The sequence below is a fragment of the Bison bison genome, unplaced genomic scaffold (genome assembly GCF_000754665.1).
Source record: "Bison bison bison isolate TAMUID 2011002044 unplaced genomic scaffold, Bison_UMD1.0 scf7180017864330, whole genome shotgun sequence".
Classification (NCBI taxonomy): Eukaryota; Metazoa; Chordata; class Mammalia; order Artiodactyla; family Bovidae; genus Bison; species Bison bison.
Window position 1 is genome coordinate 6,001,498 of NW_011494902.1, and position 27,732 is coordinate 6,029,229.

Sequence of the window (27,732 nt, forward strand, 5' to 3'; positions counted from 1 at the left end):
CCCCTGCCACTGACACTTCAGATTCAGGCACCACTGAATCTGCTGATCCTGTGGCCCAAGTAGCAGAGCAGCTTTCCCAGCAGCCTGAACCTGTTACAGAGCCTGTCTGTCTGTTTTTCTTTCCTAGGCCCCACTTAAAACTAGCAGCTTGTCAGATCCCTTGGCAAATAGGCTGGAGTAACACACCCAAATGAGGGCTGTGTTGCCTCCAAAATCTGAAGAGACACAATATGCTAGATGTTGTATCTCTATTTCAGTTGTAGACGGGGCCATATATAATGAGGTATCTTTCCCTTAGAAGGGGTTCAGCATGCTTCACATGGCTGGACCTTCAGACCTTTCACTGGAGTTGAAAGCCCCTGAACTTTCTCAGGGCTTCTCTGGTAGCTCAGATGGTAAAGAATCTGCCTGCAGGATACCTGGCTTCAGTCCCTGGGTCAGAAAGATCCCCTGGAGGAGGGCATGGCAACCCATTCCAGTATTCTTGCCTGGAGAGGCAAGGGGACAGGAGGAGAGGCAAGAGGACAGAGGATCCTGGCAGCTACAGTCCATGGGGGTCACATGTACTTTCTCAAATTTATTTCTAACTCTCTGACATGAAAACGTCCTGCCAGTGAGTCTAGTGTTGTTTCTTCTTACTCATTATGTCCAATCAGTATAAAGTCACCAGTGTAATGGGCCAGTGTGATATCTTGTTGAAGGAAAAGTGACTGAGTTTGGGTTAGAATTCAGTCCCTAATAGTTATACCTTGGAAATGATGTCCTTGTCAGAACACTTGCACATGTAAATTTGATGTGCAAGGTAGTTAGATTTAGGAATTTTCAGAAGCTATACAGTGGCTATGAATTACAGGAAGGAACCACTTCCTAATAACATTTTGTTTCTGTATGTCAGAAAATTGTTATAATAATATAATCTTGTTATTCCAAGGTTTGTACTTAACTTTCTGCTGCAGAGTTGTTATTAAATATTTAGATCAGCAAAATCTACATAAATGAAGTATTTTAAAAATGGTATCTTTGGGACTTCTGTGACCGTCCAGTGGTTAACACTCTGTGCCTCCAACACAGGAAGTGCGGGTTTGCTCCCTAGTTGGGGAACTAAGATCCCTTATGCCATGCTGTACAGCCACAAATAAAATGGTACCTTTGTGCAGGACCCTGTGTAGCTATATGGTGACCTAGACTTTGATGCTCTGTGATACTAGAGATAATTATGGTTTGTTTCCATTGCAAAATCACTTAGTGAATTCTGCAGAGAGGATGCTCTTAAATTATGTAGAAAGTTACCCTATAGTGGCAAATTATTGTATCTATCTTAGAAGTGTTTTCAGTGGATTCTAGCTGGAGCCCAGATAGTCCTTCAAAGTAGACAAGGTAGATACCTGTTGTTGTTCACTCACTAAGTTGTGTCTAACTCTTTGTGACCCCATGGACTACAGCCTGCCAGGCTTCCCTGTCCTTCACTATCTGCTGGAGTTTGCTCAAACTTATTTCCATTGATTTGATGATACCCATCCAACCATCTCATCTTCTGTTGACTCCTTCTCCTTCTGCCCTCAATCTCTCCCAGAATCAGGGTCTTTTCCAGTGAGTCGACTCTTCACATCAGATGACCAAATTATTGGAGCTTCAGTTTCAGCATCAGTCAGTCCTTCCAATGAATATTCAGGGTTGAATTCCTTTAGGATTGACTGGTTTGATCTCCTTGCTGTCCAAGGAACTCTTAAGGGTCTTCTCCAACACCACAGTTCAAAAGCATCAATTCTTCAGGCTCAGCATTCTTTCTGAGTTTTCCCCAAGTTAGACCCCAACATCAGAGAATTCCTAGTATTGGCTTGTTTGGAAATTTGCACTTCTAAATTAGTAGGATGGATCTCCAGTTTTAAGATAGTGGATCAAAGGTATTTCTACTCTATTCTTTTCTCTAAAATTACTTTATAACCAGCAATAAAAACGTGAAAGAGTAATAAAAATGTAAACTTCAGTGAGATTCCTTTTATAAAATTGTTACCAAAGAACAAGAAGCACAATAAGCTCACCTTCAAGCAAATTTAGGAGTCGTCTATAACCTCAGTCATAGGATGTGGAAAGTGGATGGAGATACAAGTAAAATATGGGGTAACATGGAAAAATCTGAACAAACATTTTGGCCAACCCAGTAATTTGCAGAGCAGGGTTATACCTAAGTGTGTATGGGGATGGAGGGTTGAAGAGAAACAAGGTCCTCTGGCCTGGACAACTCCAAAAAAGCACCACCTTCTACAGAAGGAAGTGTAGAAGGAAGTGCAAGGCTGTGTGTGGGCGTGTGTGTGTGTGTGTGCACGCACGCATGTGTATGTGTTGGGGGTGCGAACAAAATCAGGAGCTTTTGAGAGTCTGACTAAAGAGCCAGCTGTGTGCACTCGCCTCACCCTGCCCCTCACCCTGCAGTCAGGCTCCCATCTTTTCTGATTCATGTAGGAGCCTGGAGGTTTTTTCTGCAGATGTAGAACCAGAGAGGTTGTGGATTTAGGACTACAGTCAGAGGGGGAAGGAGCCAAGGGGCTGCGTGAAGTCAGGAGGATCAAAGTAAGGAATTAGGAGATGCTCAGCCCCTTCCTCTGCTGCTGTAACATGCTGGTCAGGTGGCTTTTACACCTTTCTGTCCCATGGAAGCCCAGCAATCTGCAAGCACTTACTATTTACATTTTGCTTTGAGGATTTTTTGAATCACAGAAGGAGCATGAATTCAGACCCTAAAGTCCTGGAAAGGCCAGCTTGAGATTATAAATTCTCACAAGAGAGTTTGGTCCCCTTACCATCTCGGATTAAATTGTAGACATACAAGTGGCCATGGCAAAATGTGTTACTTGGCATGTCTCTTTCCAGTCTATCCTTACGCTGAGGGCGAGTCATCATTTCTGGCATGAAGTATTTTATGAAATTCTCCATAACAGGCCTTAAAGTCATGAAAGGGAAACTAAAGTCTCCAAGATTTTGTAGAAACCCTGATGATAAAGTTTGTCTCTCTTGTGTACCTTGCATCCTGAGCTTTTACTTTGCTTGTGCATTATTGGTTCCTTTCTTCTGGGCCAACCCTGTGATCTTTTTAGAACAGATATATTTTACCTAATTTTGTTTGTTTGTTTGTTTTCCATGAAGAAGGATTTTTATGATTTCTAAGCAATTATGCCATCCCAAACAGAAGTGCTCCTTGTTTTATCTCACTGTGTTCATATTGCTGATTAACTGATTTGCAATAAGAATACCTTTTTACTCAAAAACAGGAAAACAAAATATAGAAGGGCAAATAGAATTACAGCTGTCACTTAATATCTATACAGTCTTCAAGGAAATGGGCATTCAGATTCCTTTGTCCTAACTTTGTCATCCTTCAAGGAAAGACTGGGTATTCTCTCTACACAGCTTCTTGTGCTTGATCTGAATTAAGAAGAGATGATAGGGACTTCCCTGATGGTCCAGTGGCTAAGACTTTGCTCTCCTAATGCAGGGGGCCTGGGTTCAATCCCCAGTCAAGGAACTAGATCCCAAATGTCATGAACTAAAGATCCCACAGAGCCAAATAAATAAATAAATATAAAAATAATTGTGTAAAAGAGAAGGAACGATAGCTCAGCTTCTGTGGAAAATGAAAGTATAAGAGGAAGAAACCTAAATACTCCAGCATACTTTGATGTGTCTACCCTTCATAGGGTAGAATATCAGTACTAAAATAAGAACGAGAATGTGGGCATGTTAGAAGGGGAGTGAGTTTGTCTGTGGACACTGTGGTCTGATTCTTGTTTTGCTGTTCACAGTGACTACTTTAAAGCTAGTTTAATGGACTTAGCAGTATTTTTCTTTAGGATAGTGCTTTCCTCTCATTCAGAAGTCTTTGGGTATACTCTATCATAGAAGAGAGACTTGACATCTATGACACTATAATGAATACAGAGTAAGCACTGGAGATCAAAATTGTGATGCCTTAGATATTCTTGACTTCCATGAAGTCCCTGCATTCTCTTTTGGTTTGTTCTCACTGAACAATGTTTACAGGGACCAAGGGAGGCCGATCTCTAATCTTCTATCAAATCTTTTTGTTCTTCCTTAAATTGGTTTTTATCACCATGAAAGGCATAGACTTCTTCCACAATAGTTTTGATGGAACCTGTATGTTTTCTTTTTGTTCAGAGGATCTCATTATTTTTTTAATTGAGTTATAATAAACATACAATATTATATTAGTCTTGTGTACAACATAGTGTTTTGATATTTTTATTCATTCATTTTATTCACTGTTCATTGTGAAATGATCTTAGCAAAAAGATCAGTTATCATCCATCACCATACAAAGTTGTTACATTATAGCCCGTATTTCCTATGTGTACATTACAACCCCCTGACTTATTTTATAGCTGGCAATCTGTACTTTTAATCAAGGGTTCTCTTTAAAAGTTTTGATGTATAATGCAGGGCACCCAAAGCCTGTGCTCTATGAAAACCTGGAGGGATGGGGTGTGGAGGGAGGTGGGAGGAGGGTTAAGGAGGGCGGGTACATATGTATGCCTATGGCCAATTCATGTTGATGTGTGGCAAAACCCATCACAATATTATAATTATCCTCCAATTTAAATATAGATTTTTACTTTTTTTAAAGATGCTCTTCCAGAAAAAAAAAAAAAAAAAAACTTGGGCAAAGTAATCCACTTTCAGTATAAGTTCTGGGTTACTTTTATTTTTAAAAGTCAGAGAGTTAGAAATAGGTAGAATGATTTTAGGGCTTCCCTAGTGGCTCTGTGGTAAAGAACAAGCCTGCCAATTCAGGAGACTCAGGAGACGCAGGAGACAAGGATCCCATCGCTGGGTTGGGAAGATACCCTGGAGAAGGAAATGGCAGCCCATTCCCATATTCTTATCTGGAGAATCCCATTGGACAGAAGAGCCTTTCTATAGTCCATGGAGTCACAGAGTCTGACATGACTGAGTGCACACACATATATGCACACAGATACACATGAGGATTAAGTTTGCTAATACCCTTTCATTTTAAGAGTTTAAGAGAATATCTCTGAATGATTGGACTTTTTAATCTCCAGGTGAAGGCAGTCATAGTCCTTTAGTCATATAAGTTGCACAAATTTATTTTTTGTCATATTCATCTACAATAGATCACAGCAAGAAATTGTTTCAGTAGATTCAGAGAGGAAAACAAATATACAGAATTTATAACTGAACAATAGTCAAAAACAAATATTGTCACTGTCATCTCTATTTTTGTGTTTGGTGAAGGAGGGAGAGTGGGAAGATAACTTCTTCCATTTAGCTTCAAAACTTGAATGGAAATGAGCTACATTAGCTATGAACTGTGGGCATTTCCAGGAGAGAGTCAGAAGTAACTCTAGCTACCTCCAGAACTCGGTCCACAGATGTAACTGTTTCTTAAATGATTAAAGATATTTGGTGATATCTTTCCTGTCTATTTCAAGAAGGGAGTACTTGATACCACTTGTGACCCCATATCATCTAGGGTTTCCAGTCTAGACAATGAGAAACACTATTTTCAAAAACTTTCATATTTTCATTTTTTGGTAACTGTGAGTTCATCTCATAGACAATAAATTATCCAACCCCAGGATTCTTTGTGTCCAAGATCATTCTTAGAGGAATTTGTAACTTCGGTTCTGATTTCAACATCAGAATAACCAGTTGGAGGACATGACGTTCTTTGTTAATTTGTCTTACTAATCATCACCTGATACGGAAACAATTTATTATAAAGATTCTAAGAAACTTTAAAAATCTCTTTTAAATATAATTTGTTAAAGTATGTAAATAAAAAAATCAGGTTAGAGTGTAGAAATTAAATTGACAATGTAGGGCAGCTCTCTAAGTGAAAATATCTTGGATTTTAACAAAAGAACAGATTTTATAATACCGTAGGCATTGGTTTAGAGAGTAAAATGTGGGACTTGTAGCAAAGATTGCATTTTAATAAGTGAATAATGATTCTGAGTGGTTATTTTTCATTTCTTTGCATGTTTTAGGGTAGGATTAGCTATGTGGCTTTCATGGTTCCTGCAGGTAAAATATGCACATTTTTTTCAAAAATTGGCAATAAATTAGAAATAAATATTAAAGGAGGTGAGTGACCTAAGGCGTGGGCATGATGCTTTAGTTAACGTAATGTGAACTAAAATTCAGAGATGTTGTCTCATGCCTGCCTCTCTATTTTTAACATAATAAGGTATCATGCAAAGCACAAAGTAACTCCTCTGTCCACCTCCACCCCACCCATATCACCAGCAAATATTTTTTCCTGAGGGAATGAGGAGTGGAGGGTGGGAAGGGATGTTTTTTTTTTTTTCCTTTGAGAAATATAGTTATTCACTAAACCAGGAGCAATAATTTTCTCTTATGACTTGCATGGCTCTTAGTTACAAAACTATCTTCCCTTCAGGAATGTTAATATGAATTTCAAAGTCTACTGCAAGCTGTGTAAATGTAATAGGATTATGCTTCTCTTGTTCAGGACCAGAATTCAAATAGATATGAACCTCCAGGCCTCCCTAAACTCTCAGGTTACTAAGGTCAAGGTATTCATTTCTATTTAGCCCAGAAGCTATTTTGGGGTTGTATCAGAAGGAGGTTAAGTTTACATTTTTATTTGCATTTCTAAAGGAAACAGAAACCTCAGCATTCCTCTAGCAGCAGCAAGAGGAGAATGAGCCCTCACTTACATAAAAGGCTCTAAAAACTAATAGAAGAGCAACAAAACTCAGACAAACCTCTGCTCTGGATTTGAATACAGTTGACTCTTGAATAAGAAGGGTTTGAAATGCATGGCTCCACTTATGTGCAGATACTTTTCAATAAGCATAAAGGTAGCTCTCCATATTCATGGGTTTCATATCCAAGGATTCAACCAACTGTGGATCAAGTCTTCATTTGTGACTGCTTGAATCCACAGATTAGGTATTGGTTTGATCAGTGGATACAGAGGATCATTTTATATAAGGAACTTGAGCATTAGTGGATTTTGATATCTAAGTGGAGCTCCGGAACCAAAGCCTCTCATACACCAAGGACTGAATATAGTCTCAAAAGTTATAGAACAAGTGCTTTTTTTAGGCCAATCACGTTTTGAAGGATTCACGTGGTGACACAAAGCAGTCTTTTAACCCAGATGCATGCCTGTGTGTGTGCTCAGTTGCTTCAGTCCTGTCTGACTCTGTGTGACCCTATGGACTGCAGCTGCCAGGCTCATCTGTCTATGGGATTTTCTTTAGGTAAGAATACTGCAGTGGGTTGCCATTTTCTCCTCCAGAGGATCTTCCCGACCCAGGGATTGAACCCACGTCTCTTGTGTCTCCTGCATTGCAGATGGATTCTTTTAACCACTGAGCCATCTGTGAAGCTGTGAAGAATGATAATTAAAAATCTATTATAGTCAATTAAACTCAGTAGGTTTAAGGATGATCAACCTCATAAAAAGATCCTGAAAGGAGAAACTCAAAGCAAGAAGGCTGGGTTGGGGTCAACCAAGGCTTTGTAATTACAACACAAACGGTTTTGAAAGCCTATACCACAGTAGTAACTTTGGGAATGGATCAGAGGGAATATACATAAAAGGAATTTTATGGAAAAATAAGAATGTGTAGCTACAATTATACACAGTGTTGTACTGTGCTTAGTCACTCAGTTGTGTCCAACTCTTTGCAACCTTGTGGACTGTAGACCATCAGGCTCCTCTATCCATGGGAATTCTCCAGGCAAGAGTACTAGAGTGGGTTGCCATGTTCTCCTCCAGGGGATCTTCCCAATCCAGGTATTGAACCCAGGTCTCCCACATTGCAGGCAGATTCTTTACCATCTGAGCCACCAGGGAAGCTTCATTTATATACAGAGTAAAGGATAATGAGGACTTGTAAAAGATTCAATGGTTTTAAAATGTCCAATGAAAACAGTATCATCACAAAAATTTGATATAAATGACATAAATACAATCATAAAAATGGGAAGGAGAGAGAGAGAGAGGAGAGAGATACACAATATTTGAGTATTATTAAAAAAAATTCAACCTAGTAAATTTGAAGATGTAATTGTCTTTATTAGGTGATTCATGACTCAGGCAGCAGCCCATCTAGCAACTGGCAGGGTGCTCCAAGGAGTTGTACAAATTGGAAGATTCATATAGGAAGAAAGATGAGGCAAGGGAGCTATTAACAAAAGAAAAGAAAGGACTTTGAGTCCAGGACTTCCATTTTGTGGTGGAGAAGGGATGCTAGAGTTGTATCATGCAGATTTGTTCTTCCTCTGGGGTTACAGAGGCCTTATGTGGCAGATTACCTCATTGGTATAGACCAGACAATTCTAGACTGGTATTTTTCTGGAAAAGGTCAAAAGTTCAATTGTGTTAGGTATTAAATCTAGATTTGCCATCATGGGCTTTAGCACAAGTAATGCCATTTTGGCCCTTTGTTTTTCTCTTTAATAATTACCCGCTTTTGATCAGATTTTCAGCCTAACTGAGCAAGATGATAAAAATTTAAGGCCTTAGCATTATCTCAGCTACTGCTTTGTTGACCTTTGATATGGTAATCATAGGTCATGATCATGATGTTTTTGGTGAAATTCAGATTCACAGTTTTTAAGTTGGTTATTCTCATTGCTTCTTCTCTGATGTTTTGGTCTTAGGGAGAGTGTGTTCCTGCTGGTCAGTGGATGTGAACATGTGTTTGAAACTCATGAGAGGATACAGTGCACCAGGGATATTATTAGTCTTATAAACGGGATAATTTCCAGTGTTTGCAGTGCATTTCAGAGCCCTGGTCTCCAAGACCCAAACCAGTCAAAGAAACCCTTTGACAGATTTACCCTTTTAAGCTAAGTGGCTCACTCATTGATCTTACATACTTGAGTTTCAGCTTCCCCGGAAGTGTCAATCCAGGTATGGCAAGTACAACACAGCACAGGTACCTCCTTGCTCAGCCCAAGAATGATCAAGAGCTATCCTATTATCAAAAACAAGCTTGGTCTGAGAGTCCAATAGTTTTCTTGGAGGAAGCTAATATCTTCGTAATGGAATCTGCAGTGTCTCTAAGAGTTAAGGAAATGTTCCTGATCATAATCTCATTTGTTATTAACTCTTAACCAGGGAAGTGGAGTCCTGCCAGAGGAATCAGTTCCTGAATCTTGAATGCCTCCTGGTGGGTCCTTCCTTGAGCCCTTAGGAGCATAGTTAGGTAGCCTAAGATGGGAGCCAGCCATCTAGGCATTGATAGGTCTAAGGAGAATAAGGAGAATGATTACTATCACAAACACAAGACTTACCGGTGCAGTTCATTCCTGTTTGGAAGTATAATGAATGGCTTCATTCACAAGGACTGTTGTGTTTACCCATTCAAGTCAGGAGTCAGTCAGATTTTTAGCACACATTGGAAGACAGTGTCCTAGCCTGCAATAGAGTCATCCTAAATTCTAGGGGTTGCTCCCTCACACCCCTGTACAATGCCTTACGGAAATGATAGCATTATCTTCCCAGGCCAATGAAAATGTGAAGAAAAAAAAAAAGTTGTTTTTCATGTTTAGCTAAAGGAGGAAGTGTTGATCTGGCATCTTGAACCAAAGCAGTCTACCTACGTTGATGTCAGCTACTTCCCTTTCTTTAGTCAGTGCTCTCCAGCATTTGCATAAGACCAGGAGAAGGCAATGGCACCCCACTCCAGTACTCTTGCCTGGAAAATCCCATGGATGGAGGAGCCTGGTAGGTGGCAGTCCATGGGGTCATAAAGAGTCGAACACAACTGAGCGACTTCACTTTCACTTTTCACTTTCATGCATTGGAGAAGGAAATGGCAACCCACTCCAGTGTTCTTGCCTGGAGAATCCCAGGGATAGAGGAGCCTGGTGGGCTGCCGTCTATGGGGTCGCACAGGGTGGGACATGACTGAAGCGACTTAGCAGCAGCAGCAGGTATCAGGTGGAGTCCTCCTGAACTGTGAGATGTGTGTCAGTACATTTCTAGTTTTGCAGCAATGTCAGTGGTCAGGAGTTCATAGTGAGGTCCTTTACAGTGGGGCTTTAGGGCTGTCTTTAAGCTCCCTTCCAGATCAGAAGGGTGGGAGAAATTTGGAAACATTAGTTTGGTGAGTTGTAGCCAGATATTTGAGGAAGCTAAAACAGTTCAAGATCCCAGTTCACAGGTATCTAACAATTGGGGCTAGTGCACTGGGACGACCCAGAGGGATGGTATGGGGAGGGAGGAGGGAGGAGGCTTCAGGATGGGGAACACATGTATACCTGTGGCGGATTCATTTTGATATTTGGCAAAACTAATACAATTATGTAAAGTTTAAAAATAAAGTAAAATCAAGTTTAAAAAAAAAAAATCCCCAAAGATAATTAACAGGACTAGAATCTAATATTTGCAAAGTTGGAAACATAGTTTTTCTGTCTACAATTACTTCCATTTTTTTTTACCAAATATAATCACAATGAAACTCATGTGCTTGTATATAACTTAGCCTGCTTATTTTTTATTATTACTTATTTTTAATTGAAGGATAATTGTTTTACAGAATTATGTGGGTTTTTGCCAAACATCCAACATGAATCAGCCATAGGTATACATATCCATAGGTATCCCCTTCCTCTTGAGCCTCCCTCCTGTCTTCCTCCTATCTCACCCCTCTAGGTTGTTACAGAGCCCTGGTTTGAGTTCCCTGAGTCTTTTAGCAAATTCCCAGCAGCTATCTATTTTACATATGGTAATGCAAGTTTCCATGTTGCTGCCTAGTCATTGATATAAGTGAAGCAATAATAATGATTGATCATAAAAATTATCTTTTAAGACAGCTTTGCTGAAACCTTATAAGCCAGGCTGACTTTTCTAAGCAGTTGCTTAAAGCTCTATGGTCATATGTAGGTCTATTCACAACTCTCTCAAAGATGACATTGCAGTCAAAGTGATGGGGATATATATAGTCTTTCTAATTGTGCCCTATTACAAGGAGAACAGATTCTTACTAAACTTATGTAGACAGATATATTGTCATGAAGATAATACTTGCTGAAAATTTCTGAGTTTTGGAAGGATCAGGTAGGAAGAAAACATCAGTGTTTCATCATTGTAAAGCATAATTTACCAGGTTCATGTAAGTCATAAATAGCTTAGGAGAAAAGGTCTCCTTAAATCTGGAAAAATGAAACATTAGAGCATCCTCCTTGGTTTAGTGGTTTCATGTAACTACTACTTGTTCTGCTTGAATTCAGTTTTTCCATTAGTTCTCTCCATCTTGCCTGGTGATTGAGGGTGACTGGGTGGCGATAATTCCCAGAAGTTTGCCAGGTTTTCATTAAGGCTGATAAGATTTGCCCAATGAAGTGGTACCTCGATCATTGGAGATAGTGGAAGTTGTATACCAATTGAAAAACACATTTTGTAATGCTTTCTTTGCCATTGTGAGGGCACCAGCCTTGTGACAGGGGATGGCTTCAACCCATTTAGAGAACATGCATACATACAATAAGAACACACTGAAAACTTACGCTAAGTGACAGTTGAACAAATTTCTGCTGTAGATGTTCAAAGGGTCCCCAGGGAGGATATTTGAGACCTCTAAGGATGAAAACAGTTTTGCTTAAATGTACTATGATAGGTGAAGGAATGCAAAGACCCAGAAATGGGGTTTACCAGATGGTCAGAAAGAACTAACTAAGTGGTTGTCTTGGGTTTCCCATAGTTTGAACTGTTTGTCTCATTATGGTTATCATTTAACTCATCTTAATTTCTCTGATTCAAGAGCAGATGGTTGCCATGTTACAAGGACATCAGGATGGCAAAAGTTTGGTAATGAGAGGTCATTTTTTGCAGAAGCAGAATGAACTTTATCCACCTCTGCCACAATCATTACAGATTCTGTTGCTGCTGCTTTAATATGAAAGTTAGTAAGGGCACCCCCCCCACACACACACAGTTCTCAGGTTCATTTATTCCTCTTAGTGTTAGCATCAATTTTGATGACAGGCAACAGTTTATGTCAGGACATATCACACTTCTAGGAATTCCACATAATTTCATGTATTCCTAAATAGACACAATGTCACAACTTCTTATTTGACTGTGTTTCCCATGTGATTTAACATATTGAATATCAAGTAAGTCTAATTAGCTTGACAAATAGTTTGGAATGTTCCAGGGGTTCTCTGGAAAAATCCCATGGTTGCTTCCAGGTCATAAAGACTTTATTTTAAGAATTTGATTTGGGGAAGTTTGTCAAAGACATCTGGGCTTCCCGGATGACACTAGTGGTAAAGAACCCATCTGGCAATGTTGGAGACATAAGAGATACAGGTTCCATCCCAGCGTTGGGAAGATCGCGTGGAGGAGGCCATGGCAACCCATTCCAGTATTCTTGGCATGGAGAATCCAACAGACAGAGGAGTCTGGTGGGCTATAGTCCACAGGGTCACAAGGAGTCAGACATGATTGAAGCGACTTAGCATACATGTAGCACACACATCAAAGATATCAAAAGATTTGAACACTTGACTAAATGGGATCACAGATCAATATGAAACAATAGTTATCTATTTAGCAATTGAAAAAAATTAAGTTTTAGTTTTATATAAGTACACTGATATTAAAGCATAATTAAAAGATAAACCTTTATAATAGTTTAATTTTTGCCTGCCTGATTACACAAGGAAAAATTATCTTTCTCTCTTCAGGCTTTTATACATACTTTTGGAGCCTTTTATATACTTTTGGTTTATTCTTTATACCCAGAAGTTCTAGTTTAGACAAAATTACTCTCATTTTCCTGAACACAAATGCATCTTTATTTCTCATCTTTTTCTTTAGTCAAAAACACATCCTACTTTTCTTGCATAAGGAAAGGTTTCCTTTTTTTTTTGTTTTTACAATTTTCAATTACATTTGAATTCCTAACCCTTTAGAAACTTTAATTTTTAGTGAAAATTTAGGAAGTAAAGAATCATGGGCTGTCTTTTAAATGACTGTTACATTAACAAAATAATAAATATTTTTATAATCTCTAGAGACATGGAAATTTCTCAACATGACACTAAACATGTTTATTGATAGAACCAAATTTATCTTTAGTATCTTTGTAATAAGAAACCCAAAGTAGATAAACCTATGTTTGTTAATGTTTCCATATTTTTTTTTCTTATTTGGAAATACTCTATATATTCAATGAATTCTCATCATTTAACTTAACTTAGCAAAGCTCTAAGATACCAAAAAGAATTTTGGAAGCTATTTTTAAGTACATATACTGTAAAATGTAATTGTTGCTAAAATGTTTTTCTGTATCTCTTATCCAAATTACACTGCATCTATCTGAGTCATTTGCTCCCACAAATTAGGTTTAGATTACCTACGAAAACTTCATCATACCAAGTTATGTTTCTTCCTGACGAATTGTAAGCCCAAGTAGAATAAAAGTATTATATTTAAAGCTGATAGCTCCAAAGCTATGTCTGTTTTAGTAACCCAACAAAGTTAAACTAGCTTTTATTTACCAAAGATAATCTTGGATCACATGAACTTGAAATAATCATTTGGGTTGGTTTCTGTATTTCTGATGAGAGTTTTAGAATAGTCAGTCCTTAAAGTGCTTGACCTTCAACCCAATTACGTAGAGTTCCTTTACAGATTAATTTTGATATGCTATCTTCAGTTCAGTTGCTCAGTCGTTTGCGACCCCATGAACTGCAGTACACCAGGCCTCTCTGTCCATCACCAACTCCCAGAGTTTACCCAAACTCATGTCCATTGAGTCAGTGATGCCATCTAACCATCTCATCCTCTGTTGTCCCCTTCTCCTCCTGCCTTCAATCTTTCCCAGCATAGGGTCTTTTCAAATGAGTCAGGTCTACTCATCAGGTGGCCAAAATATTGGAATTTCAGCTTCAACACCTAGGGGTAGAAAAATACCACTTATCTACAACATACATACATATGGGCGTATGGGCAGACACATAGACTCAGACACCTTATAATTTTTAATATCTATTGAGGAGACTTGTAGATCTGTGAGACTTCTCATTAGCCAAATTTCCAAATGTTTTCTGTTTTCCCTTCGATGAGAACCATTTGCATTTCAAATAATGGTTCTTAAGTTCTAGAGAAGATGGGTGTAGAAAATCTATCACAAAGGCACAGAGAAGGTGTCCAAGATTCTTCTGACATGGAGTTTTGGGAGCCAGATTTGCAGGACATTTCTGTTTCAGGTGTCCCGATACCTACAAGTATTTTAAGATAGATACTTACTTTTAGGATTGGCAAAAGGACTGACATCCTTGGTCCACATATTATTGGAATGTTTCTTTCCATCCTGGTACACCTAGCTTAGGAGGAGGACTTAAAAAAAAAATTTTTTTTTCTAGCAGGCACTGATAGTCATGACCAAATTTCAGACTTGTGAATTCCCATTTTATTTTTCACCTTTTTATTTATTCATGGATTTCAGGAGGTAATCCATTTACAAAACCTTTTCAGGATCCTTCTTGAGTTTAGAAAAGTAATTATGGCCTTTCAATTGACCTTTGACCTATAAGTGAAAGGTGTCTGAGTAAGGTCTCCTGTAGTCTCAAGGTATCCCTATTTTAAAATACAGAGTACTCAAATAAAAGGGGATTGAGCAGAGCCATAGAGAGGATGCCAGTCATTAGGAGACTCCAACCTCTGGCATCTGATGCCTGATGATCTCAGATGAAGCTGATGTAATAATAATAGAAATAAAATGCACAATAAATATAATGCACTTGAGTTATATCAAAACTATCCCTCCTCTGAGTGCATGGAAAAACTGTCTTCCACAAAATCAGTCCATGGTACCAAAAAGGTTGTGGACCTCTGTATATATCAGTCTTACCATATTTTCATTTCAGGCACCTTTAATCTCTAATTTATCAGTAGCCTTTTGCAATGATTCAAGAAGCTATTTTGGATTTTTGAAAACATTTGGAGGCTTCTGCATAATCCTTGTTTTTTATTTTCCCCATAATTTTTGCTTTTAAGTGAACTTTTAAAATGATTTTATCTATTTGGAACACTCCCCCATAATGGTCATTTTAATTCTAGGTGGTTTTTAGTAAAACTTTGCCATTTTATTAAATATATTCAGCTCCTAGGACCATCGTTCTTAAACATAAAATAAGCAGTTGTGGCAGAAATAACACACTCCACTCTTTGGATATAAAATATACCATTTCTTTTAGCTGGGCCTTTGGGTTTCTCAGAGCCACATTAATCAGCTTCCAGTTACTTCTGATACTCCCATCAATAACTTTTTTTTACTTAATATCTACCTGAGGCTTCCCACTGAACCCAGTCCAGCAAATGTCAGACTCAGTCTGGTTCTTAAATCAGACAGTCTGATCCCAGACACAGTCCTGTTCTTAAATTGGACCCAGTTTAACACCAAGGTAACCTAGATAGCATATTCAAAAGCAGAGACATTACTTTGCCAACAAAGGTCCATTTCGTCAAGGCTATGGTTTTTCCAGTGGTCATGTATGGATGTGAGAGTTGGACTGTGAAGAAAGCTGAGCACCAAAGAATTGATGCTTTTAAACTGTGATGTTGGAGAAGACTCTTGAGAGTCCCTTGGACTGCAAGGAGATCCAACCAGTCCATTCTAAAGGAGATCAGTCCTAGGTGTTCTTTGGAAGGAATGATGCTAGGGCTGAAACTCCAGTACTTTGGCCACCTCATGAGAAGAGTTGACTCATTGGAAAAGACTCTGATGCTGGGAGGAATTGGGGGCAGGAGGAGAAGGGGATGACAGAGAATGAGATGGCTGCATGGCATCACCGACTCGATGGACGTGAGTTTGAATGAACTATGGGAGTTGGTGATGGAAAGGGAAGCCTGGCGTGCTGCAATTCATGGGGTCACAGAGTCAGACATGACTGAGCGACTGAACTGAACTGAACTGAACCACCACCAATTCCCGTGGAATTTTGGACTGAGGAAAACCCAGCAGACCTCAGAAAATGAAGATCATGGACGTGTGATTCCACATAAGTGGAGCACTGTAGCTGCCAGCAGTTCCCAGCATGCAATCTGTGGAAGGATCACAAGCAAAGAATTATTGACTAAACCATCAGCCATTCCCAGTGTGAAATCCAGAGGCAGAGGCCCAGGGTTTTCCACCCAGGGAACTACTGTCTGAAAAGCCAATTAGATCTGGAATTCAGAAGCAAAAATGTGAGGGTCAACCAAGAGGAACTCACCAGTAGTCCTTGGACATGAGAGAAAGGCAGTGAACTCAAAGGATCACAGGGTGCCTCACCTATGTTTCTCCTTGCCCCCAGATGCCATCAGAAGTTCACTTCAGATCTCATTGCCACCGATTTATTAAAAAACAAAACTCAGCTGAGTACATTTGAATCTCTAATTAGCTTTCTTAGATGATTCTTGAATCAGACAGCATCCCATTCAGCAATTAGAAGGACATTCCAAGGGGTTGTACAAAATGGAAGATTTATGTAGGAAGAAAAGTGGGTCAAGGGAGCTATGCACAAAAGAAAAGAAAAAATTATCTTCAGGTTATCCAACTTATTTGGTGATGTCTGTGTGTGTTGTGTTAGTCGTGCTCAGTCATGTCTGACCCTTTGTGATCCCATGGACTATATGTAGCCCACCAGGCTCCTCTGTCCATGAGATTCTCCAGGCAAGAATACTGGAATGGGTTGCCATTTCCTTCTGCAGGGGATCTTCCTGACCCAGGGACTGAGCCAGGGTTTCCCATGTTCCAGGCAGATTTTCTACCATCTGAGCCATCAGGACAGAGAGAATGGGAAAGGGTATGTGTGTATGTGTGAGAGAGAGTGCTTTAAAAAAATATTGCAATATGGTTGATTTACAATGTTGTGTTAGTTTCAGGTGTACAGTAAAGTGAATCAGTTATACATATATCCACTTTTTTTTAAAGATGTGTTTCCCATAGAGGCCATTGCAGAATACTGAGTGGAGTTTCCTGTCCTATACAGCAGATTCTTATTAGTTATCTATTTTATATATAGTAGTGTGGTTGTATAGACCCCTGTCTCCCAATTTATCCTCCCTGACCTTATCCCCTATGTTTTCTACACCTGTAACTCTATTTCTGTTTTGTAAATAAGTTCTTTTGTATTTTTTTTAATATTCCTTGGATAAGTGATGTAGGGTATCTGTTTTTCTGTGTCTGACAACTTCATTCAGTCTGATCATCTCTAGGTCCATCCATGTTGCTGCAAATGGCATTATTTTGAGTTTTTTTGTGAGTGAGTAATATTCCATTACTCAGCCATGGAATGGTAAAGGTTTTCTCATTAAAGGGTAGAGAGAGCCCACAGGACAAGTTACCTCATGCTTGCTAACTAGAAAATTCCAGACTTGTTGGCAAAGAGTACATTTCTGGGAGAGGGTGAAACTGCATCTAAGTTAGTTATTAAATCTAGATTCTGTATCATGGCCTTTACCATGAATAGTCATTTCTTGTGAAAAATACAGACTACAGAAAAATAGCCTGTATTTTTAAAAGTTGTAGTTGCTGCCAGTTTTTTTTTTCCTTAAATGAAAGCATAGAGAAAGAGTAGAGGTATAAGACCTAGAAGTGGTCTGGTGTGGTGTCATGGAGACTGTTCCTTTGCTTTGAAATATGAAAGATTCAAATAACAGTTATGACACTCACTGTTTGTATGGATTTGGTCAGATCACTTAACCCATCTGTGCCTCAGATTTCCCTTCTACAATGGAAATAATAATTTTGGTTTCTTGCTCTTTTTACCAGTGTTTATAGTCGCTGAGGATGTGTTAACTTCCTTTCCTTTTATAAAAATTGGAAGATGGGAATGTTTAGAAACCAGGGAGAATGAACATATTGCAAAATAGGGTTTATTTAAGTAAATGAGTAGGAATACGTGGAGAGATTCATTGGTTACATTAAAAAAAAGAGTTCTGTGATGGATCAAATAATCTTCCTCTTGGAAATTCTCAGAATTAACATACTGAAGGCTCTTAGATGGGCTGTGATGAAAAGACCTATTACTTTTTTTTTTAATAAATGGAGAGTTTTCCCAAATCCATTTGTCCATAGAATCTGCTTTTCGAAAAATAGCAACTGACATCTTTATGTTTTTGAGAAATGTGGGTACTTTATCATAAATATCACAGCATGGAACTTTTCAGAATATATGTATATGATGCTGCCAAATGTTTTGGAAATAATTGTGTAAATAAAGAGGGAAGAAATGATTTGACAACTAAGGGGATATATCTGAATATTCATATCTAGTCTTATCAAAATATTAATAGTCATAGAATAAAAAAAGAAAAAATTAGAGACTTCCCTGGTGGTCCAGTGATTAAGATTCTGAGCTTCCAACACACTGGGCATGGGTTTGATCCCTGGTTGGGGAGCTAAGATTCCACGTGCCAAATAGTGCAGACAAGAAAGCAATAACAATAACAACAACAACAAAAACAGCCCCACTCCCCCAAAAAACACAGTTTTAAAACCAAGAATTGAGACAAAACAGATTGAATAAATGACTTCACAGAATATTTGTCAAAGGAAAGAAGTTGTCTTATAGCTCAGGGCTCAAAGAATGGAGATAAGACCACTTTGCAAAAGTAGGAAGAACAGACAGAATTAAGTGGTAGGGAAAATATATTGAAGCCATTCAGTTCAGTTCAGTCACTCAGTCATGTCTGACTCTTTGCCACTCCATGAACAGCAGCATGCCAGGCCTCCCTGTCCATCACCAACTCCCGGAGTTTACCCAAACTCATGTCCATTGAGTTGGTGATGCCATCCAACCATCTGATCCTCTGTCATCCCCTTCTCCTCCTGCCTTCAATCTTTTCCAGTATCAGGATCTTTTCAAATGAATCAGCTCTTCACATCAGGTGGCCAAAGTATTGGAGTTTCAGCTTCAACATCAGTCCTTCCAATGAACACCCAGGACTGGTCTCCTTTAGGATGGACTGGTTGGATCTTCTTGCAGTCCAAGGGACTCTCAAGAGTCTTCTCCAACACCACAGTTCAATTGAAGCCATTAGAGGGGGGGTAAAATACTAAAATGAGCAAGATTCTAGAGCTAGGAGGGTATGTAACTGCATGTAGAGGTAAATACAGGAGTGAAAAAGAATAAAGTCTTTTTTGTTTCTTCTGAACCCTAAAGAAAAATATCAGAACACAGATGCAGGGTCAGGAAAGAAGATGAAAGAGCTTTTATAAAATGGCTCAATGTCCTTAGAAACCACTTCTCCAGTAGTCGCTGGTAATATTTTAATTATAAATGCAGTCATCTTCTTTTAAAGCCCAAAGGGTCTAGCTTGTCCCATTTTCTCCTAGAACATCTCCATTTCTCTTAAATACTTATATTCCATTTTCTAAGCTTGACTTCTCTTTCTTCACTCAAACTTTAACTTCTTCACAGTTCTCCTCTTTGCTTTTATCATCTCTATGTATAATCTCTCCCCAAGTAACCCCAGCTTCTCCCAGGATTTTAGCCCTTGAGATAATCACTATGTGTTAAGGAAAGTATCTCTCTTAACTGGAGATGAGAATTTTCCATGTGCTCAACATTCATCACCATATAGTCTACTAATGGTTTAAATTCATTGTTTCCAAAAGTAAATCTAGTTTCTACCTTCTGAAACTAGATTTCTTTCCCCTGTGTTTTCAATCTCAATGAGTTGCATATCCATTCATTAATAGTGTCAGCCAACAAATCCCGTCAATCCCATCTTCTTAAGACCTCCACTGTCTCTTTCACCTTTTCTAGACCACATTTACTGTCTCCTCCCATTTGTTGTTTCCAGGCACGTTTCTTTCCAATTGAAAGCCTTTACCATGCCCTAAATATCCTCCTAATTTCTGTTTCACTTCTCCCACTATTGTCTCTCCGAGTCCCCAACACCTAGCCATTGCCTAAGCCATTACCATAAACCACAGGGCACTTATTTTGGCTTGGGAATACTTCCATTCCTCCGCTTGTCGAGATTCCATACTTCCTCCTGGTCCCATCTCAGATGTTAGCTCCTTCTCCAAATAGTTCCATTCTTTTTGTTATAAGTAGGAATTTCTCAGTGTACGCTTCCTTCTTACCCATACTTTATGTTTTGTAATTATGCCCTGAATGTCCACCTTCTTATTTTTGGTTGGCTAAAAAATTCATTTGGATTTTTCAGTAACATCTGATGGAAAAACCCAGATAAAGATTTTGGCTAACCCAATATTTTACAAGTCCTAAAATGCAAAGTGTGTATGCTATTCATCTCTATATCACTAATGCTCCCCAAATATCCCTCTACTATGTGCATAGTAGTTATTCATTACATTTTTGCTCAATAATCATTACTCTGTGTACCAGAATAAAAAGTTCAGAACTTTAGCCAAGGATAAGGAATAAAGGTACATGCAATGCATGTCTAGTTTTTATTCAGTAAATGCAAAATAGAAATTATAAGGTATTAAAATTGCTATTATAAAATATTATATCTATGCTTAGATCGAGTAATAGGAAAAGGAACTATAGTTCTGAGAGCTTAGCCTCCTAGAGAGTAGAGGCTTTACTCTACAGTGTGCATATTTTATGAAAATGAAAGTTGCTCAGTCATGTCCGACTCTTTGCCACCCCATGGACTATACAGTCCATGGGATTCTCCAGGCCAGAATACTGGAATAGGTAGCCTTTCCCTTCTGCAGGGGATCTTCCCAACCCTGGGATTGAACCCAGGTCTCCAGCACTGTAGGCGGATTCTTTAGCAGCTGAGCCACAAGGGAAGGCCAAGAATACTGAAGTGGGCAGCCTATCCCCATATATTACTTCAAAAGTGTATTTCTAGTGAAAAATAATGAAATGATGATAAAGTTCTAATCATACAAGCTGATTTTCTCCTGTCAAGATCAGGGACTGAACTTCCATAGTTGCCAAAGAAAGGAAGTGAAGTCACTCAGTCCTGTCTGACTCTTTGGGACCCCGTGGACTGAAGCCTGCCAGGCTCCTGCATCATGGAATTTTCAAGCAAGGATACCAGAGTAGGTTGCCATTTCCTTCTTCAAAAGCAAGGATACTGGAGTGGGTTGCCATTTCCTTCTCCAGTGGATCTTCCCAACCCAGGTATCCTGCATTGCAGGCGGACTCTTCACCATCTGAGCCACCAGGGAAGCATAGTTGTCAGGTAGGTGCCTTTCCATGAATTTGTGAAAAAGTGGGAGGATTTTGTCCTTCATCTGTAGCAGAGTGGACAAAAGGTGTTGCTTCACTTTCTCTAGAATACTGGTTTTCTCTGATGAGTGAATCTGCTCCCCTGGAACATATGCCAACATCTGAGACTTTTTTTTTTTAATTTATTATAATTTTCGCTGCACTGGGTCTTTGTTGCAGCACATGGGCTCTTCATTGTTGCATGCAAGCTTTTTCTAGTTCCATCGAGTGGGAGCTACTCTTCGTTGAAGTGCCTGGGTTCTCATTGCACTGGCACGAGGGCTTCAGTAGTTGTGGTACATGGGCTTGGTTGCTCCTTGGCAGGTGGCATCTTCCCAGACCAGGGATCGAAACCATGTCTTGCATAGGCAGGCAGATTCCTAAGCACTGGATCACCAGCGAAGTCCCATGGAGACATTTTGATTGTCATGACTGGGAAGCACAAGGCACAACAGACATAGCTCTGACACACCAAGAGTGCTTGGCATACCAAGGTTGAGAAATGCTGCTTCTAGAACCAGAAGTATAGTGTTCATACACTTCCTCATGATTAAACAACTCTAATTAAAAATGGCTTTTCATTTAAAGGACTGATCAGAATGTTTCCCATATAAATAATACTTCTTATAGCTTATACACATTGTTAATAATTGGTTAACTGCATGCTTAGTGGTAAATTCATTACAAATGCATTTTAAGCTGGAGTCATGCTAAGTGCTTTTTTAAAGAATCTGTGGATCCAGAACACTTCAGACTTTACAGTTGGAAGGAGGATGGTAATATGACAATTTCAAACCTGCAGACTCATAATTAAATTCTGAAACACTTGTGCAGACTGAAAATTTGAGTACTGTGCAAGCTTATGAGCAACTTTCCTTGAAAGTCTGGGTTTGGAGATGATATAAATATCATTGTACTTCTCATAAAGAATTGTTTATTCTATGTTTATATTTTAGAACCTGCTAAGTTTAATTTGTATTGGTATTATTTTAATCATCTAATCTGCCATTAACACAGTTTGCATTTAATAAGTACTTTTTCTTCTTTATGTTGCCAGTAAAATGACTTGGTCTCTACAACTGTTTTTATCTTCTAATGTTTTATTAGGCTATTTATTCCCTTGTACTAACTACCCATATTTATTGGGTATAAAGACCCTCACATTTCCCTAACTTTCAGCAACAATTCCATAAACCCAGTTATCTCTAATTCCTCTAAACCATGACTTTGTCATGACCCCTGTGTTGGCTGTTACGTATGTAGCATCACTTGCTCTTCCTTTTTTTCATCTTATAGGTTAAATTTCTATATTAACACTCTGTATCTCCACCTGCAATCTAATAAGAGCAATACATTTTCTTATGTCTTGGAAGAACTATCAATCAAATTGCCTACCCTCTTTGCCAAGGTATAGATGGCATAATTTCCCAGCCAGTCATTAAGACTTTAGTCTCCTAGGTTTTCAGTATTAAGTTGAATGAACCAACTGTAGTAATTTCAGAAGAATCTCCTTGCTAGTCAGACTTAAAAACTGCTAGTCAGACTTAAAAACTGGTTTTCATTTTATGATATGGTATCACTATTTTTTTCTTCTATCATTAAAATGATTTATATCCTTCCTTTCTCCCTACCTTTCTCTCTGTTTCTCTCTCATCTCTTTCTCTCTTTCACTGGCCCTTTGGCTTAAATTCAGTTCAGTTCAGTTCAGTTCAGTCGCTCAGTCGTGTCCGACTCTTTGCGACCCCATGAATTGCAGCACGCCAGGCCTCCCTGTCCATCACCAACTCCCAGAGTTCACTCAGAGTCACGTCCATCGAGTCAGTGATGCCATCCAGCCATCTCATCCTCTGTCGTCCTCTTCTCCTCCTACCCCCAATCCCTCCCAGCATCAGAGTATTTTCCAATGAGTGAACTCTTCACGTGAGGTGGCCAAAGTACTGGAGTTTCAGCTTTAGCATCATTCCTTCCAAAGAAATCCCAGGGCTGATCTCCTTCAGAATGAACTGGTTGGATCTCCTTGCAGTCCAAGGGACTCTCAAGAGTCTTCTCCAACACCACAGTTCAAAAGCATCAATTCTTTGGCACTCAGCTTTCTTCACAGTCCAACTCTCACATCCATACATGACCACTGGAAAAACCTAGGTTAGTTGGGAGTTAATTATCTTGATTGCAGCTTTAAATCCCTAGCTGATATACACCAATACTCTGAACTTGTTATTCCAGTATCCCGTTTTTAAAAGGATGGTGTTACTGTAAAGTTATTCTGGACTCTTCTCGCTTCTTAAGTAATTATATCTTATTAAGCATAAGATCTTATAGATTCTATCCCAAATCTTCCTTCTACCTCAAATGAACTCTGGCTTCTTACTACTGCCAGTTTAGTTCAATGCCTCATTACTATTTTTAGACTCTATCACATTAATTTTCAAATATTTGCCCAATATTTCTAAATGATTTTTCTAGGATTAATATTTCCTTGCGTCACTAACATTTTGAGTACATCTCTGTTCACTTCTAAAACATGACATATGGAGCTGCTCATGATCTGGCTCCTGGTTTCACTCAACACCTTATCTGGAGCTACCCCTCCAACACCTAACTCAGCCCCACACTGAATTTTCCTGGATTGTTTGTCTTCTCACTTCTCTTGGGTCAAACACTTTACTGTGCTATCAGAATAGGAGATTTTTACTCTCCCATGCCATCCTGCTTTTAGTCTCATTTAGTGCGAGTTGTCAGTGTTGGTTTCCTTATCTGTCTCCTGAAAAGAAAGTGAAAGTAGTTTCAGTTCAGTTCAGTTCAGTCGCTCAGTTGTGTCCAGCTCTTTGCGACCCTGTGAATCACAGCACACCAGGCCTCCCTGTCCATCACCAACTCCGGGAGTTCACTCAAACTCATGTCCATCAAGTCGGTGATGCCATCCAGCCATCTCATCCTCTGTTGTCCCCTTCTCCTCCTGCCCCCAATCTCTCCCATCATCAGGGTCTTTTCCAATGAGTCAACACTTCACATGAGGTGGCCAAAGTATTGGAGTTTCAGCTCAGCATCAGTCCTTCCAATGAACACACAGGGCTGATCTCCTTTAGGATGGACTGGTTGGATCTCCTTGCAGTCCAAGGGACTCTCAAGAGTCTTTTCCAACACCACAGTTCAAAAGCATCAGTTAATTCTTCAGCGCTCAGCTTTCTTCACAGTCCAACCCTCACATCCATACATGACCACTGGAGAAACCATAGCCTTAACTTGACGGACCTTTGTTGGCAATGTAATATCTCTGCTTTTGAATATGCTATCTAGGTTGGTCATAACTTTCCTTCCAAGGAGTAAGCATCTTTTAATTTCATGGCTGCAATCAACATCTGCAGTGATTTTGGAGCCCCCAAAAATAAAGTCTGACACTGTTTCCACTGTTTCCCCATCTATTTGCTGTGAAGTGATGGGACCAGATGCCATGATCTTCGTTTTCTGAATGTTGAGCTTTAAGCCAACTTTTTCACTCTCCTCTTTCACTTTCATCCGCATGGACTGAAGCCTGCCAGTCTCCTCTGCTGATAGAATTCTCCATGCAAGAATACTGGAGTGGGTAGCCATTCCCTTCTCCAGGAGTTCTTCTCTACCCAGGGATGGAATCCAGGTCTCATGCTTTGCAGACGGATTCTTTACCCTCTGAGCCATGCAGCACAGATGATCTGTCTCCTAGTGGTGGGTTAAAATTCTGTTTTATCCATCTCTGTATCCCCTATACATAGTATCCAGCACATTCTAGGTGCCCAATAAATACCTAGAAAATTGATCATTTGTTGCTTATCTTCTCTTATTGTCATGGAATTCTAAATAATGATGACATCTTACTTTTTATTCTGGAGAGAGTTTCAAAACTCCAGGTCTCCTGCATTGCAGGTGGATTCCTTACAGTCTGAGCCACCATTCAGAGCCTATTCGCCACTGAGCCAAATACATACACATGTACCCATATTAACTAATTATTAATGCACTACTTTCCCATTTCCTTTATCCCTCTTCTTCTGTTCCTACTATCACTGCTGACATTTGTTCACATGTCTTGAGTGTAATTTCTTAAGTGAGCTTCTAATTTTCTCCATTTTCTTCACATTTCCTCCTTGGAGTCACTATAGACAAACAACAGAGTCTGTACCAATTAAAACACTATCACAGCCAGGAATATCATAACAACAAATGCTAAAGAAATAGTCTAAATAACACAAAGTGTCAATTGAATAAATATTTATGTTTTTGTTTTATCTAGTTTATAATATATTTTGCAATGACAGGTTTTTTCCATTTTCTCTAAAATACATTTAATGTAGATATATGATACTCATCTTCTTTTATTTTTTTTGTATCTCTTCCCGCTGTAAGATTCCCTTGGGGATTTTTCTATGTATCATGTTCCCATTCTTTGAGCACAGCAAAATACCAAGCAGACAATGAAAAATGTATCAGCGTTAAAGAGAACACCTTGCCCTAGTGAAAGAGAAATCCTTTTAGCTCATAGACTCTCCAGGCTTATGCTTCTTTAAATGGTCAGGTTCCCAGTGGCTGATTTGTTTCCATTAATATACGTATTCCCAAAATATTTTGTCTTCTGTTGGCTGAGCTAGATTAAGCTATGTAAATCTGTGTCCTGCATGACCTGACCTCTTTCACCGACTGAGGACTGAGTTCTTCCTTTCAATTTATTTTTGTGCAGTACGTGTTTTATGGGTATCAGTAAGTCATGGTATAGCTTATTAACCTAGGCCATCAGAAGTCAGATACCACTAACTCTTGTTGTAAGTGGATCACAATTCTTTTGGGGAAAAAAAAATCCATTTGTGTTGAAAATGACTTTTTCACAGATTTCTTTCAAATATTTTCCTTTGAGCCATGAGCTCATAGATGATGAACAGAATGTATGCCGTATTATTTGTAAATTTATTAAGTCATGTATATTATGTTTAACTGGAAGTTTTTGCTGATTTTCTTCAGCTTGACTCTTATTACACATAAAGATTACCTTTCTTTCATCTATTTCTTAAACACTGTCTGCTGTTACTTTCTTGGTTTCAGTGACTCAGTTTGCTACCCAACTTACATAGGACTTTCTGCCAAATAGATGTATCCCACAATGGGAGGCTTTGATATGTGAGTTAATAGGGCATCATTTATGGAGCTGTTGAAGCTAAGTAATTATCTCTCAGTTCAGTTCAGTCGCTCAGTCATGTCCGACTCTTTGCAACCCCATGAACCTCAGCACACTAGGCCTCCCTGTCCATCACCAATTCCTGGAGTCCATCCAAATCCATGTCCATTGTGTCAGTGATGCCATCCAACCATCTCATCCTCTGCCGTCCCCTTCTCCTCCTGCCCCCAATCCCTCCCAGCATCAGAGTCTTTTCAAATGAGTCAGCTCTACTCATCAGGTGGCCAAAGTATTGGAGTTTCAGCTTCAACATCAGGCTTTCTGAAGAACACCGAGGACTGATCTCCTTTAGAATAGACTGGTTGGATCTCCTTGTAGTCCAAGGGACTCTCAAGAGTCTTTTCCAACACCACAGTTCAAAAGCATCAATTTTTCAGCTCTCAGCTTTCTTTATAGTCCAACTCTCACATCCATACATGACTACTGGGAAAACCATAGCCTTGACTAGATGGACCTTTGTTGGCAAAGTAATGTCTCTGCTTTTTAATATGCTATCTAGGTTGGTCATAACTTTCCTTCCAAGGAGCGTCTTTTAATTTCATGGCTGCAGTCACCATCCACAGTGATTTTGAAGCCCAGAAAATAAAGTCAGCCACTGTTTCCACTGTTTCCCCATCTATTTGCCATGAAGTGATGGAACCGAATGACATGATCTTAGTTTTCTGAATGTTGAGCTTTAAGCCAACTTTTTCACTGTCCTCTTTGAGTTTCATCAAGAGGCTCTTTAGTTCTTGTTCACTTTCTGCCATAAGGGTGGTGTCATCTGCATATCTGAGGTTATTGATATATCTCCCAGCAATCTTGATTCCAACTTGTGCTTCTTCCAGCCCAGCATTTCTCATGGTGTACTCTGCATATAAGTTAAATAAGCAGGGTGACAATATACAGTCTTGACGTACTCCTTTTCCTATTTGGAATCAGTCCGTTGTTCTGTGTCCAGTTCTATTTGTTGCTTCCTGACCTGCATACAAGTTTCTCAAGAGGCAGGTCACGTGGTCTGATACTCCCATCTCTTTCAGAATTTTCCAGTTTATTGTTATCCCCACAGTCAAAGGCTTTAGCATAGTCAATAAAGCAGAAATAGATGATTTTCTGGAACTCTCTTGCTTTTTCGATAATCCAGTGGATGTTGGCAATTTGATCTCTGGTTCCTCTGCCTTTTCTAAAACCAGCTTGAATATCTGGAAGTTTATAGTTCACATATTGCTGAAGCCTGGCTTGCAGAATTTTGAGCATTACTTTACTAGCATGTGAGATGAGTGCAGTTGTGTGGTAGTTTGAGCATTCTTTGGCATTGCCTTTCTTTGGGATTGGAATGA

The 27,732-nt window shown here is 39.2% G+C and overlaps 1 protein-coding gene and 1 non-coding gene across 2 annotated transcripts in view; both read left to right on the forward strand.

Annotated features, from left to right (window-relative positions):
- THSD7B (thrombospondin, type I, domain containing 7B) overlaps positions 1-27,732 on the forward strand; it is a 724,891-nt gene that overhangs the window by 273,450 nt on the left and 423,709 nt on the right. The gene's annotated exons all lie outside the window — the stretch shown is intronic.
- TRNAR-CCU lies at positions 3,451-3,523 on the forward strand. The gene has a single exon. It is a non-coding gene; the product is annotated as a tRNA-Arg (tRNA).